Source organism: Typopeltis vanoorti, chromosome 19 (assembly GCF_054136105.1).
Source record: "Typopeltis vanoorti isolate ZY-2024b chromosome 19, IOZ_Tvanoo_1.0, whole genome shotgun sequence".
In the NCBI taxonomy this organism is placed as follows: Eukaryota; Metazoa; Arthropoda; class Arachnida; order Uropygi; family Thelyphonidae; genus Typopeltis; species Typopeltis vanoorti.
The window spans coordinates 101,971,712-101,988,005 of record NC_143567.1 but is presented as its reverse complement, the minus strand read 5'-3'; positions in this window follow the sequence as shown (position 1 = coordinate 101,988,005).

Below are 16,294 nucleotides of genomic sequence, written 5' to 3'. Positions count from 1 at the left end.
CACACACACACACACACACACACACACACACACACACACACACACACACACACACACACACACACACACACAGGTCACTGAATTAGAAATCTTCATGCAGATGTACGTAAACCTCTTACGCAACGTATATGCAAAAATACTTGGTCAGGTGCATCATCACGTTCTAGGCAACTATTTAAGAATGTTGCTGGTCAGTAACCGTCAATGGTGTTGATCACAATGGGAAAAACAAAGAATGGGATCTTTCGGAGTTCGATAAAAGCTTATTGTGAGTGCCCGTCTGGCTGGAGCCAGGATTGCGAAAACAGCAGAGCTGACTGGTTTCTAAAAAAAAGTGAGATATACCGAGTGTTTAATCAGTGGAAAAATAATCCACTTTGCTTGTCTAAGAGGCGTAACTGTAGTCCTAAAACAATCTGTCAGGAACGAGATCACCGTCGTCTGAGATGTACGGACAAACAGAACTTCCTGTGTGTACAGCAACTGGCCGAAGCATTTAATGGCTCGTATCTCACAGAACTATGCACAGGGGATTGAAGAGGATCGGTATTGGCAGTCGCATGCCTATACGGAAACCACTGATTTGTGCAAAGAACTGGAAAGTTCATCTACAGTGGTGTCAGGAACACCTCGACTGGAAAAAAAGGCATGTGATTCGACACGGTACATCTTGTTCTGTACCGACAGTAGGCAGAGAGTTTGAAGGGAGCTCCATAAAGCAATGAACCCAGCTTGCCAGGTAAACACAACTCAAGGTTCTGGAGGTGGTGTCATGGTGTGGGGCATGTTCTGTTGGTACGGAACGGGTCCCCTGATACTGCTGGAAGATAGGATGTCCTCTAAGGAATATCTGAACATTGCCGCCGATCACGCCCATCCTGCAATGTTGACTTTTTATCCAACAGTTGTCTGTTGTTTCATACATGACACTGCTACTGTGCACCTCACAAGAAATGTTCAGCAGTGGCTCAGCGAGCATGAAGACTTCCCCCATCTTTCTTGGCCATCACAAAGCCCGAATTTGAACCCCATTCAGAATGTATGGGACATGCTAGAAAAACAGATCCGAGAGCAAAGTTCTTTTCCGTCAAATCTTAACGAGTTAGATTACTGTCTAGTGAACGCCTGGTATGTTGTAGATGAAATCCAGCACTTTGTGGGATCTATGCCAAACCGCATATGTGTTGTAATTCGGTTAAATGAGGTTCAACACGGAATTAAATAAAAAATTTTAATTTAGTGACATGTATGTGTAAGATTCGACAATGTTACCATCATATTAGTTGGCACACAGGTATGGTAAGAAAAAAAAAATAGACAAAATAAAATAAAATAAAGAAAAAAGAAAAGAAAAAAAGAAAAGAAACAAAGTCCATAGCATGACTTTGTATTTATGATTGTACAGATGTAAATCTTGTAAAGACTACGAGACCACTCACGATGAGAATTCCATCTTACCAAAATCTTAAAGATATATATACAATTCGAAAGATAAGGTACCTGATGTCTTTATGGAGAATCTGCCTTCGATCCCACCCTTTCATCCAAGAGAAACTGTGTGTGTGTGTGTGTGTGTGTGTGTGTGTGTGTGTGTGTGTGTGTGTGTGTGTGTGTGTGTGTGTGTGTGTGTGTGTGTGCGTGCGTGCGTACGAAATATCTACAAGAGAAGAGATTTCCTTAGTTGAGTCTTGTAAATTCATATCTACATTTATCCCAAAATTCACATCATTATACATTAAATCCACGTCTCATTGTGGCATAATAAAAAAAAAATTTAAAAAAGATTTTAAGATAACAAAGAGACGACAAAAATCCTGAATAGGATCCGAAGCCGTACGCAAATGACATGGAAACTTGAAATCAGCTGCAAGCTATTTGAAGTTTCCACAATATTTTGAACATTAGCAAATAAATTAAAAATTCAATTAGTTGCAAGCCATCCCGGTATTACACTAAGGCTCATCCATAAATTATTTTATTTTATGTTCTTTTCACCCAAGAACGGTTATTAGCAAACTTATAATACATTTTGTACGGTGGGTACGATAGGGATTTTTTTTTCTATTTTTTTTTATCAATTTTATATATATATTTTTGTATCTTTAAAACCATGGAACTTTTTAAGCCACTTCAGAACGATGAAATTCATCGCATCCTTATGCACACAAACTCCATGCCCACGGCTGGATTTGAACCCGCACCCCGTGGCTCAGAGAGCGGCTACGCTAACAACTAGGCGGTTTTCTAAGTTTTTTAAGTCTCGAAGTCTAGGACTGACCTTATTATAAGTCAAGACCTCAACCATTAGCAATGTGAGAAAGAAAGATTGAAATAAAATACAAATAAAGCTTGTATGATCATTAACAGGGAGTTCAGTACAGTGCACCAGCTGTATCCTCCCTCCCCCCACCAGAAGGATTGCGCTGCCTCATTATATATCTATATATAAAGCCCCTATCCTTTTCGTCGGTCCTAGGATGGGTTGAGTTCCCCTCCTAATGAGTGGTCACTGGCGTATTAATGCAGCCGGTTCGCCACTCCTCTGCTGCATCCCCTAAGGGCGATATGCATGACTGTAATCCGTGTGTGTGTTCACGGGGCCGGTTTGCCTACTTGCGGGATGAAAAATCCCAGATAAACTGGTGGAAAAAACCCTGCTGTCCACGCCCAAGATCGGCTAACTTGGCTATGGCTGAGGAAGATCTTTGAGCTCCTCATGTCGTCGATCGACGGGAATCGAACCTAGGACACTCCTTCCCCAGATATATGGTTGCGATGCGCATAGCCTATATATATTGTGTCCGGACACAATATATATAGGACTCCATAATATGGAGTTCACCAGTTCGAGAAAATAACAATTCTTTACCAATCAAAAGAAAACTGACACTCCTGTCCAAAAGCCTAGTGTGCTAATAAAAAATAAAACTCAATTAATTGTGGCATATTAGAACTACATAATTAAGAATGTATGAATGCAAATTTTCAAATAACAGCAAAGTAATGACGCCCTCTAGCGGTGGCAAATGAAACGATAAACATTTCAATAATTATTTTTTGTTTGTGATGGTTTTTATCCCATTCATGTCAGCGGCCCACATAAAATCTTCCACCAGTTATCCCCCCTTGTAGGAATTTATGTGGTGGACCACACCTGTTGAAGTAACTCAGAATCCATTAAAACTCGGACGGAAACGAGTGGCGAACTTCATATATCCCTCTTCCCTTGGCATTACGAAGAAACAAACGTCCAAATTTAGTGCGAGAAGAGAAATAAAAAAATAAAATAAAAGGCGAACAAATAAAGATATTGTGCAGAGTAATTTGTCCCACAATACTAGTAGCTGAAGGAGGCGCAAACAGTTGGCCATTTAAGCCTTCTAGCATCATTAGGCTTTCCCAGCAATAAGTGATTGGAGGGAACAATCAATAGAAGCGTCAGGTATGTAATGAAGGATCCCACGCGGCGGCCCTTCCCTCGACTGGCACGAAAGTTGCACATTAAGCAAGTACCAGCCTCTCTTTGTATGCTCATCGGTGTCTTGCTCGCGATTCGATCACGTCTGTAATGTCCTAACCCATTCCGTCTAATGACTACACCTGGCCCACTAAGGGAATTCTGATCACCAAATCTCCATCTAACAACCAGTGCAGCTATTATTGGCGCTTGAGTGACATCCTTCGTAATTGACCACTTTCGCAGGTCTCTAAAGCAGCCGCGAATCTAAAGAAGTTAATCCTAAACATGCCGTACAGTGGAGGACGTCTATCTCTTCCTGTATCCCCCTCTTTATTCCACTCTAGCACGGTCTACAGCAGTAATAAAACTCCTTGAAACACACACACACACAAAAGCAATAAAGCCACTGGAACCTATCAAAACACATGAAATAAAGTTCTTTATTTTCTCTTATACCGAAGTAAAAAAAGCTGCTGTGTAATTTTGCAAGTATGCATGCATGCACGCACACTTACACAAATCCACAGAGAATATCAACAAAATGCAGTACTAAAAATAAAAACCAGTGTAATTGTTTTTAAAATGTATTGCAGTTCTATAGGTCACGTAGCGATATTTTAGCTGTTTACATTTTTTTTAACACGTCGTTTTTATAGCCTGTAAGTTTCCTAATTTTTTTATTCATATATTAATGAACAAAATACTCATTTTTTAAAGAGAACTCCGAGGTCTATGATACAAAACTCTCCTGTCAAGTATTACTAGCATTAACATAGTCAGAGCTGCTTTCAGCGACACATTAGTGAGTAAGCAGATGTATCTGGAGAGTCAGCTGTGAGTGTTCACTGGTCTGTCTATTTTACTAAGAGTAAAAATCTAGGTTTACGGAAATTCCTTCTGCCTTCATCTAAGACTGCTTACTTCAATTTCGGCCGAAAACCTATGCAATGTTCCCCATATGCTTCGCAAATATTATGAAGTTACTGCCTGATCTCTATGAACTAATTTGCAAACAGCGTGAGTTTTTAACATGACCAGTAACGTTTAGTAACTTAGCGATCGCATGGAGCGAACAAAGTATAAAAGCAGAAGGGATCAATGTCCTAACGGACACTGCAATTACCTAAATAAGACAAATCCCTCTCGTCAAAATAAAGATCCAGACTTCGGCGTTTCTAGGGTTTACATCAGATAAGAAAGATGATGAGAGCACAAACAAAAATGGACATAGAGCACCACAATAGAAGAATATTCGTTAGCATTAAAATTTAACATTGCTTCAAGATGAAACTCGCTTGGAAGAGCTATCGAGAGAATTAAGACTCGCAAAAGTGCAAATTGACAGGGTCAGATAAAACAACAAAATGGACATTTATCATATGACTCCAGTTACGATAACGACTCCGGTAGTGTAAGTTTTCTAATAGAAAAATGGCAGATAACATAATCTACTCTTAAAAATCAGCAACTAGAACAGAAGAAAGATTATAAATAAACGATTGCAAAAGTAAAATTTTAAGTTTATGTCCCAATTTCGGATCATAGTCGAGGAAATGCATGACAAACTAGAAGAATCTTTGAATACAGTAATGAATTTTCTCTAATTATCATGGGTGACTGAAATGCCAAAAAAGAAAATAATAATAACGTAAATTCAATACGAAAGTCGGACTGTCGAAGAAGAATGAGAGAGAGAGAGAGAGAGAGAGAGAGAGAGAGAGAAGAAGAAGAAGACATGAAATTAATCAAAATTGGAATATTATAACTAACATATCCCGTGAAATAGCCGGAATTATTCCAATGAAAGAAATGAGAAACAATCAAAAGAGACCTTAGAGTTATTAAGAAAACGTAAAAAAATTAAAAGAGATGGTACTATAAAAAACTTCAGTACAATACTAAAAATATACATAAGCAATCAAGAAAAATGATGCATGAAATCCGGTCTTTTAATACCAGAAAAATCAAGAAACTATTGAAAATAATAGGGATACTTTTTTGATAGACAAATATGAAAAGGATAAACAAAATATCCAAAACTCTTCACATTTGCCTTAAAAGAAGTATTTCATGAATTAAAATTTTAAAACGGAGGAGTTAAAATTAACAGAAATATTCCGATTAGTTTTTTTTTTGTCGATGATATATTCCTTTTGACAGAAGATCTAGAAATAAAGTTAAGAGAATTAGCTGAAATGTCCAATCAAAATGGGATAAATCTAAATAAAGCAAGAGTAATGAGGAACGACAACATAATATACTGAACAGAATTATATTCGAAGATGAAAATCAAAAATGGAAGGACAAACAGAAGAAAAGAAGGATATAACTTAATTGGATAGCTTTTGGGAGAATGAAAGTTATTTTTAATGACTCTATTCTAATTCATAATATAAAGATATATTCTTAGTGTGACTCAAAGAGATAGGATACCCTCCCATTGATAAGAACAAGAACTGATATTCAGGACTGATGTATCATGTACAACAACACAAGATAGCGTGAATAATTAAAAGCATGGAGACCGATGGATTGCAGTAGGCAAAGAGGAATACCAAACAAGAGATAATAATCGGAAATTGTAGGGATTGCTGAAGTGGAATGGAGGAGAAAATCTGAAGAGAGAGAGAGAGAGAGAATAGAATGAGGAAACTTGGTGAGACCTTCGTCTAGCAGCGGACTGATCCAGGTTGAAAAAAAAAAATGGATGGTTCCTTGGGGAGAGATCTTCGTCCTGCAGTGGCCAGTCTGCTCGTGGCAATGGATAGTAACAGACTGTACAGCATTATTCAGAATCAAATGGCCAGCAGACAGAAATGTAAAAGAGCGTCACTTAAGCCAAGAAATACACAGATCAAAAGATGATCAGAACGGAAATCTCAGCAGTCTAATGTTCAATAAGATACGATAGACCTGTTACAACTAACCTGTTACACACTCTTGGTTTCTATCTTGAGTCTTTCTAAGCCACTGAGTTTCTGCCATTTCTTAAATCTCATCCTTCCACCGTCTCTTTGGTGGGAGGATCAGCCACCCTCTAACGTAATTCTTCGTCATCATGGTTAAAATAAAAAAAAAAAAAGTTTATTTTAAATGTTAAAGAAAATGAGAAAAAAAAATCTATTTGACACTTACAACATCAGGATTAGTGCTGGACTCTGAAACGCATCTAGCAGCTTCCTCGCAACGGCCTGTGCGGTAGTTAAAGTAACTGCGAAACCCGTTATATTTCATCATGCAAATCACTGGATGGCAGTTCATTAGTGGGTCTTGATCTACACTGTTGCATTGCTTCACTTCTTCAGGCCTATAAAAATCTAACCGATGAGAAGTTCATTAGTACAAGAACTTTGCAACAAATTTTATATTATAAAAATGATGCACTCAAAAGTGTTTTTTTTTTTTCACAATAAAAGGACTTGCCTTGACGTCCATCTTTAGAACCCGCTAAGATTTTGCATATTCATGGCGTGACTTTTCGATGACTATCTAAACTTTCAGTGTTTTTCGTGTAACTAATTTATTATTCATGTGGTTGCCTTAATTATACACCCTCTCTCCAAAACGAAACCGAACTTTTCGAAAATAGAAGAAATTAGTGGCGCCACCTGTTGTATCTTTGAGTTGTCGAAAGCAGCGTTGTGTCAACTGTTTATGACATTTGTTTCATTAGAAGCCGAGTTATACTGTCACTCTTGGCACTATAACTCGGCTTCTAAACTTGTTTTGACGAACGGTCGGAAAATGAGTTTCAAACAGAGAGCTGCGATTGACTTTTGTGTTAAACTTGGTAAAAGTTTTACCGAAACGCATCAAATGCTTCAAAAAGCATGCGGTGATGAATGTTTATCCCGTACTCAAGTTTACGAGTGTTTAAGAGATTTCGAATTTTGGTCGTGAGACCCTTGAGGACGACGAAAAGCCGGGCCGTCCAAAAACTGGACTGAGCGAAGTAGTTAACATCCAAAAAGTGCGTGATTTCATCAACGAAAATCCGAAATCGTCCATGAGATTGATTAAAGGTGAATTGGGGATTCCCAAATCAACTGTACACAACATTTTGACCGAGAATTGCGAATTCGTAAATTGAATTCGCAATTTGTTTCCCACAAGTTGACCGACGATCAAAAAATGTATCGAATTGAACACTGCTAGGACCTCATTAAAACGATCGATTCGTAAGGACTCAAACTTCCTTGAAACGATCGTTACTGGTGACGAAACGTGGTGTTTTGCGTATGAGCCCGAAACAAAGCGCCAGAGTGCTGAGTGGAAACCGCCAGAAGAGGGGCATCCGAAAAAAAAGTCGCTTGGAGAAGTGCCAAAAATAAAGGCAATGCTGATTTGTTTCTACGATTCCAAGGGTATTATCCACAAAGAATTTGTTCCACCTGGAAAACGGTCGATGGTGAGTTTTATCTCGAAGTTTTGAAGCTATTCATAGCGAGAATTCATCGCGTACGGCATGAATATCGTGACGACCGACCATTCGTCTAAACACACTGTCACTCTTGGCACTATAACCGGCTTCTAATGAAACAAATGTCATAAACAGTTGACACAACACGAATGAAGGTTGCCGCTTTCGACTACGAAAAGATACGACAGGTGGTGCCACTAGTCTCTTCTATTTTCGAAAAGTTCGTTTTTTTTTTGGACAGATGGTGTATTAGAAATAAAATATGATTTTCTGATCGTCGTTTGTCTATTTTGTTTTTACTTTTGAATTAATTAATTAAATTGTTGGTACTGTACATTCATGAAACGTACGAGTGCAGTACATACTCTAGGACGAAACAGGCGAGAGATGATGCCAGATTCACAAAAGTCTACTGCATGTGTTTTCTTGAATATGTGACTGTCCTCAATAACGAACTGTGTAATGCCGGCCGAAAGCCTGTTACACTGATAAGAACATAATTTAGTCGATCATGCACTGCCTTTTACCTGCGGTCATCCCTGCCGACCAAAAGAAAGGCATCAACCAGGAAAGATAGCATTTACACGGTCTTGTCACAAGAACACTGCATCTCTTAAGAAACTTCCCAAACAATGAAGGCCAACATTGGCAATTAAATGTCGAGAACAACTGGACAAATTTTTAGGTTGATTCACCCGTCTGTTGTTAGATTCATTCTGTTCTGAACTCCCTAAAAAGTGTTGTAGTACATAATACTGCAAGCTATTTGGATACAGAATTAAAACTAGAATTAAAGACTAGAATAAAAAAAAAAAAAAAGAATTAAAAACCATACAAATTTTATTAAATATCTTTGATATGTGTCGCCATCTATTGACCGATTCTAATAAAAGCGTAACTTGAAGTTATGGTTGTCCATTTAGTTTCAACTTTTATTTATTTATTAATAAATATGTGATAATAAATGATATTCTTCATGCTAAAGCTATAAGGAAAGCCACTCAGAATACAAGAAACGAATCGAGACAATTTTAAAATCAAAGCTCAATGATGGAAATACTATTCAACCATAAAAACGTGAGCTGTTAAAAGTAATGTCAATGAACAACCTGAATATCCTCGTATAGATACAGATTGATACATAATAAAAGAGAAGGGCTCATTGCTGCAGAAGAACGAGCCATACAAGCAAATACCATGAAAGCCTCTGACTTCAGTAAACGTAGATTATGCAAAATTAATGCAGGCACACAATGGACCACATAATTAGTGAAGCAATTTAGATTTAAAAGATTACAAATTACATCATGAAAGAGTTAACAAAATATTATACTGGAATTTATGAGGAAAAAAGTATACTTTCCCGTACTCAACAAAACGGGCTGAAACATATAATAGAAAAGGCACTAAGATACAGAAATAATACGGGACAGAAATAAAACACACTAGACTCATATTAGAACATTTTAGAAACGACATTTCGGAACATAATATATCGAATATAAATGTAGTTATATTTCGTATATTATGTTTTTAAAAAATAATAATAAAACTATCGTTTTGAGAAAAAGATAAACAAATAGAAAGTTCCTTCGCTTGGCTACAAAACCAAATAAATAAATACAATAATTGTATAATTCAACTAGAATTATACAAGTTTAATTTTACAAACATAATTAAGGAATAAGACAATTTAGACAATTTGAAGCCAAAACAATTAATATTCTTGTATTCATACTTAACATATTCAAGCGTCACCAATCAAAAATTTACCCATGACGTAACTTCACGAGCAAACTTACGTATATGGAAGAAATGACTTCATATCCAATTACCCTAGTATATGCCACAATGCACAGCATACTTCCTTTAGGAAGTATATCGTCTGGAAGTTATGAAAATTTTAAATCTTTTATGAATTGTCCTCGGTGCTTTGCATCATTCTAAGTTAGTGGCATTTCGATAGTGTATTTTAACACTATCGAAATGCCACTCTCATCGATTAGTAATTAGAATTTTAGTAATTAGAAGTTATTTTCTTGGTTACAGGTAGTACAATTCCACCATTCTTCCTTCTGCATGTTGTTACCTTCGGGCTGTCTCTATAGGGAACTATTTAATTTATATAGAATAGAATTCGATTCACGCTAACTGGTTGAGCCTATTCGTTATGCTAGCAAACGAGGACAGTGACCGTGGATAGGATCACTAAGGCATTCTTTCGATGTTGCAGCCAAACGCAGCTTAATAATTCTATCAAAATTAGTCAAATTATGTTCTAGAAATTCTTATTTGATAATATCATAACCGCCAAAATCTTTACGCTGCAGAATTTTTATACTTTAACTTATAACTAAACATACTGGACTCATCCCAGAGGGATAATCGAAGTAATTAATCTTCCAAGTAGTCTAAAAGTGCAAGAACAGTTCTGGTTTAAATTTTTAAAATATGTTTGGGAACGAAAAAATAATAATTGTGTTTAAATTTTACAAAGATTTTTTAAAGAAAATCATAATTGTTTGTTTCGTTTTATGCATTTATATTTGATTTGATTTCGCTTAGCCCATGGTTTCCCAAACTTCTCTAAAGTAGGGCCCTAAAGCAAGCAAAAATTTTTTGCGGAGCTCTCACAACTCAATCTTTAAAATAAACATGAAAAAAAGGAAGAAATCAATAAACACGCATCATTTTACAATTTAGCGCTCAGTAAATTAAAAAAAAAAACTTAATTTTAATGACTACAGTGCAGTTGTTGTTTTGAACAGCAGAGTTTTTCAAAGTCTGGTATAACGGACGTAACTTGGAGCATCCTATCATGTTCTGTGTTTAGCCTTTTTCTATATTTAGTTTTAGTAGTTGCAGAGTTTTACATAATAGTGAGAATGTCTTTCACAGAGATATGTTGTTGGAAAACATATCAAAAAACACCAAAGCTTGAATACGAAGTAAGGTAAAGTGAATGGGAAAATCAAAAACGTTAAACTCCACCTCTAAAATCTCTGACGAATCTCTTGCTATAAAAGTTTACATATTGTACATGATGGAGGCAAATGGCAACTACCCATTAAGGTGTCTGGTGACTCAAAAAAAAAAAAAAAAAACCGCTCTCAAAAAAATATCTATGAAACAAACAAATATCGCATTCGATTCATTAATTTAAAAAATAATAAGTGAATGTTTGTTAACAAGATTAGCGGAGCCCTAGAATTTCAATTGTGGAGCCCGCTTTGGGAAAGCCTGTGTTAGCACACCCACGTTACTAATATTACTGTATTAGGGGTTACAATCTTTTGTGGGTGAGATTTACATTTAAAAAAATGACTGACTGGATATGGCCCTCGAGTCGCATTTTTACGTCTAATCTAGTTAAGTCTCATCAGGTTGGCAAAAAAAAAAAAAAAGAAAAAAAAAAGAGAAAACCTGTTTCCTCCATTTCTAAGCTTTTTCAGTAGTCTCCAGAGCATCTTCCATAAAATGGTGATTTCTGTCTTTTTTTTTTTATAACCGAAGTCTTCCCATGGCTTTATAAGAATCAAAATCTGCTTGACGTTGATCCATTTAAAACTTTCATATTTTTATCTTTCTTAAAACTAAATGGTGATCTTCCTTATTCAAATTAAGGGGATATTAAATCCCACATTGTTTCGGTTTTAAAACAATGTGGGATTTAATATCCCCTTAATTTGAATAATGTTTATATCGCCGAAACGAAGCCTATTGGCTCTTTATATTTAAGTAACTTAATGGTTGCACCGGTTTGACAACTCGTATAGCAGAGTATATAAGTTCTTTTCGCTATACCCTTTGGTATCTATTTGGTCTAGCTACTCACTGATGAAGCCTCAAAAAAGGCTGAAACCGGTCTGGGTAGTGACCTCCCACCATAATGTAATAACAGCATCATTTCCTAGGAAATATGTTTTTACATTATGGAAAATACCAAGAATAGCGATCAGAACTTTCCCCACCTTTGCAACGAGTTGCCCGAGATTGTACTACGTACTAGGACTACTTGCATTAACTCACGCTGGTAACCGCCGATACTTTTTTATAGTTTATTATACTATATTCGGAATGAAACTCTCTGATTCCAATCTTTGAGTTTCTTATTCGGTTTTAAAACAATGTGGGATTTAATATCCCCTTAATTTGAATAATGTTTATATCGCCAAAAGGAAGCCTATAGACTCTTTATATTTAAGGTGATCTTCCTATTTCAAATCCCCTCTGTTCTTGTGTCCTGACCAGAACGAAGATATCGCTATCAATAGGTCATTTCTTTGTCTTCTCTCTATGAATTAACATGCATTTTATGTTGGATCATGACGTTGGTAATAACTAGTCCATGTCCTGAACAGAAATACAGTACATCAGTTACTTTCCATTATTATTAGCTTTGTTTTTTTCTCCACTCGAAACATTTTATATTATGGTATTAATTTCGTATTCAGCTGTTTGATCGCCAATAAGAAACAGCTCTTCATTTGTTTTGTCGTGTCAGCTGCCTTCTTTAATGACTTGAAAAATTCTTCCATTTCTTCCTTGCTCTTTCCGCATTTTGTGTTCTCTGAAAATTTAGAAGAATGTGCGAGAGTTCCGAAGTTCAAACCAGTGGAAAGAATTCCAATCCAAGTTCGAAGATAGAGGAGCCCACTTTAGAGGCGATTAACTGCCATCAGTCCCGTATATAGAACTGCAGTTCTCATTTCAATTCTCTATTTGTTTATTGTTTTTATCATATTTCGAAGACATCTTTACTATTCGGATCAAAATCATTACTAAAAAAAAAAAAAAAAAATCAAATAAGTGTCATACTTACTTACAATCACACTGGGAATTTGGACATCAGGAGTCCGGATTAGAGTCGTATTGAACTTTATAGATTCGAGTACTTTCCTTCCATCTTCTGAAGTTATAGAAATTTCGCAGTATCCGACTCTGTCGTAGACGTACTGAAAAAAAAAAAAAATGCAAACAAACAAAATAACACATGACGTCATACTGTGAACAATTATTAGGTCTTAGCGATTATACGAGGCCTGAGTAAACAAATAGTGACAAGACTTTTGTTATTTTTTTTTATCAACATTCCTTCGTTGAATCATGGCTTACCCTTCAGATAATAATAAATCGTAAAATTCCACCAGCAGAGTTTCTTTGAATGTTCTACACGAGGCTGGTCTACAGCGTCAAACATTAACAATGCTAATGTTGGTGAGTATAGAAACGTTTCTATACTCACCAAACACTGAACTCATCGCAGTCACTTTACCATCAAATGTAACTCCTGAAAAATCACATCATTGCTGCCATCTACATGCCACACACAAATCTTCAGATTTTCTGTACTGGTGATTTATGACGATCTGCCACTACATTTTCCTTAATCCTTTTATTTCTATAATACAAAAATAAAACTTTAGAGATAAAGTTTTGCCGACTTTAGACAAAATTCAATGATAGAGGTTTTGATCAGTATAAAGGAATGAACCGTTTTTATTATCTAATGTTACTTAAAATCAAAATTCGATAGATACAAGGATGACTGTCTATGCACTATTCTTTTATCTATTTAATGATTACATACAAATATGCTTCAAACTACTTCTACTGCTACTTAATGAAAACCTAATTAATTAAACCAGGCGAGTCTGAGACTCTGCGAAAACGATTTAAAATATTTCTTGCTTACCAGGTTGGGGTAAAAAAGCGTGAGGTTCCTGTTGTCTCCGGGAAACAGTTCTCCTGCGCCACCACCCACCAGGTTCATTGACTAAATACGACACGTCAAAAAAAAAAAAAAAAAAAAAATCAGAATATTCTAAACTTAAATACTTAACAAAGAAAATTATTCAAAATCTGTATGAACTAGTCAGTTCAGAAACCGCTTACCTTGCAGTCCTCTTCCTCCTTGTCAGTCAGAGTAAGACAGCACTTCTTAGCCATCACGGTTAGACGTAAGGGTTGATGTCCCACGTTGGAAACAGTCACATCTGCAACGAAATGACATAGTTTGAACGCGATAAGGAAATAATAATAGTGGAATTATTGGACGAATTCTTAAACAATAGCTCAGCGAAGAAATTAGCGTGCAGATCGTAAATATCTTTTTTTTATTATTACATGAAGCCTCCAGCGAGTCCAAAGACTCATCGAGGGAGGGCATCTACTCAACAACTCTTCGTCTCACTACTCCACCAACCTTCATCATCTAACACCAACGCTGACTACCACCACTAATACTTTCACAGACAATCACAAACATCCATGCCCACGGCGGGATCCGAACCCGCAGCCTTCTGGCTGGAGAGCGGATACGCTAACCACTCGGCCAACCAGGTTACGCCTCAAAAATAGTACAGTACAGCCAAAATTTTTCATAAAACATTTGGCTGAAACTAAGTTGCTAAATATTACAAAAAAAAAAAAATCTTTATGAAAATTATCTAAAATAGAGGAGTGCATTTTAATTTCACCATCCAATACATATAATAGATCACATCCCATAACAGATCGCAAAAGTTATTGAAATATACCCATTTTTCTTGAGCAGCACACCGGTGTCAATCCACATAGCATTTTAAGGTATAAAGACAATGGAATGCTTGTACAAAACTTAAGACATGGATCAGAATTAACCGATTTCCAGCGAAGTGTTATCATAGGCTGCCATATTCGTCATCAATTCGTTCGACTACAGCACAATGAGTATATCCGAGATCAACTTGCCGCTGTCATTAAAATATGCACATGTGAGAGTATAAAGAGCTTAAAAATTCTCAATGGGATTATTCAATGGATTATTAAACATAAATAAAAAAAATTTATTTATGTTTAATATTTTCGCAAAAAAAATATTACACGCAGAACTATATATGTTCAATAATTTTAATGACTTAAACCACCGAGATAATTAAGAATAAAGTTTAATAAGGACACAACTAGTTTCGTTGGTAAGCCAACTTCATCAGGTGTCAAAGGACAAACGTATATACAATATATATATATATATATATATATATATATCCTCCTGAGATTTTTATTTAATAAGGTTAAAACACCTTATGGTAACTTGTTCTGGTAAAATACTTATAAGCTCTGTATTATTAAAATCTTGGTATTTCTAGCTTGTCTCCCACTGATGAGACCTCAATAAAGGTAGAAACCGGTGGGGGCTATTATGAGTTCGCTCTCTTAAGGTTTTTGCCTTAAGGGAGCAATTTGAGTCTCCGGGTGAGGAGCTTTGTCGGTGAATGCTTTTCTCCGGAATATGAGCGGGTCTGCTCGGTGGTAGTAGTGGGTGGAAGGCCATCACTGAGCGGAGCCAACGCTGAGATGGACGGTCTTTCGCCCACAATTGAGGCATCATACATCTCCTCCAGGAGATGTGCTTTGCATTAAGGGTAAATATTAAGAATAGTGATCAGAGCTTATTCTACTTTTACCATGAGTTGCCTTGGTCTTGCATTACGTGCAGGGTCAGCTAGACTTGCAGGCGCAAACTTGACTTGTTTGTCTGTTTACTTACTTGGGAAATGTAGTAAAACCAGGTTTAAAATAGCTTGGTATCTTTAATATATATACAGGGTGTTCGGGATAAATTTGACATATTTATAATTAATTATATTTTTCCGTAAGTTACATGTATTAACACACACTTCTCTTCATTTAAAAGTTTGGACCCTTCTTCATTCATATACAAGATGTCAGAAAGGATGGATAGCTGGAACCCACCTGAATCATGGAAGAGAATAACTTGTATCATGATGATTCGTGCCCGCCATCAAAATAAGGATATTACGACTGCTGCCCAATGCTCCCTGAATACAGTAAAAACAATCAGGCATGAACTAGAGACTTGCAATGGTGACTACGAGGATGTAGCAAGAAGAAAGATCCCTAGCAGACGATCTGATTGCGTTCGTACAGCAGAATTCCTCGCAAATCTGCAGGAACAGGTGTTGAAGAACCCTGGCATTGGAATTCGGGCTTTGTTCGTGGAGTTGCTAACTGTAGTCAAGCCCTGGATAACAAGGGTAGCCAATGGTAGGCCGTATGTATGGCAGCAGGATTCGGCCCCTTGCCACACCTCTGGGAAAAGTCAAAAATGGTTGTCTGAAAATTTCTACGACTTCACCAGTCCAAATGTTTGGCCTCCAAACTCCCCAGACCTTAACCCCATGGATTATTTTGTATGGGGCGCAGTTGAAAAAGACACCAATCGCACTTCCAGTAATACAAAAGCCCAGTTAATGGATAAAATTAAAACAGTTTTTGCGGCCCTTCCCAGGGAGACTGTAGCATCAGCTTGTTCGAGGTTCCGAAGCAGAATTGAAGCTGTGATCGATGCTAATGGTGGTTATTTTGAGTAAATCTTGTTGATAGTATTGTAATTAACTCTGCCTGTAATG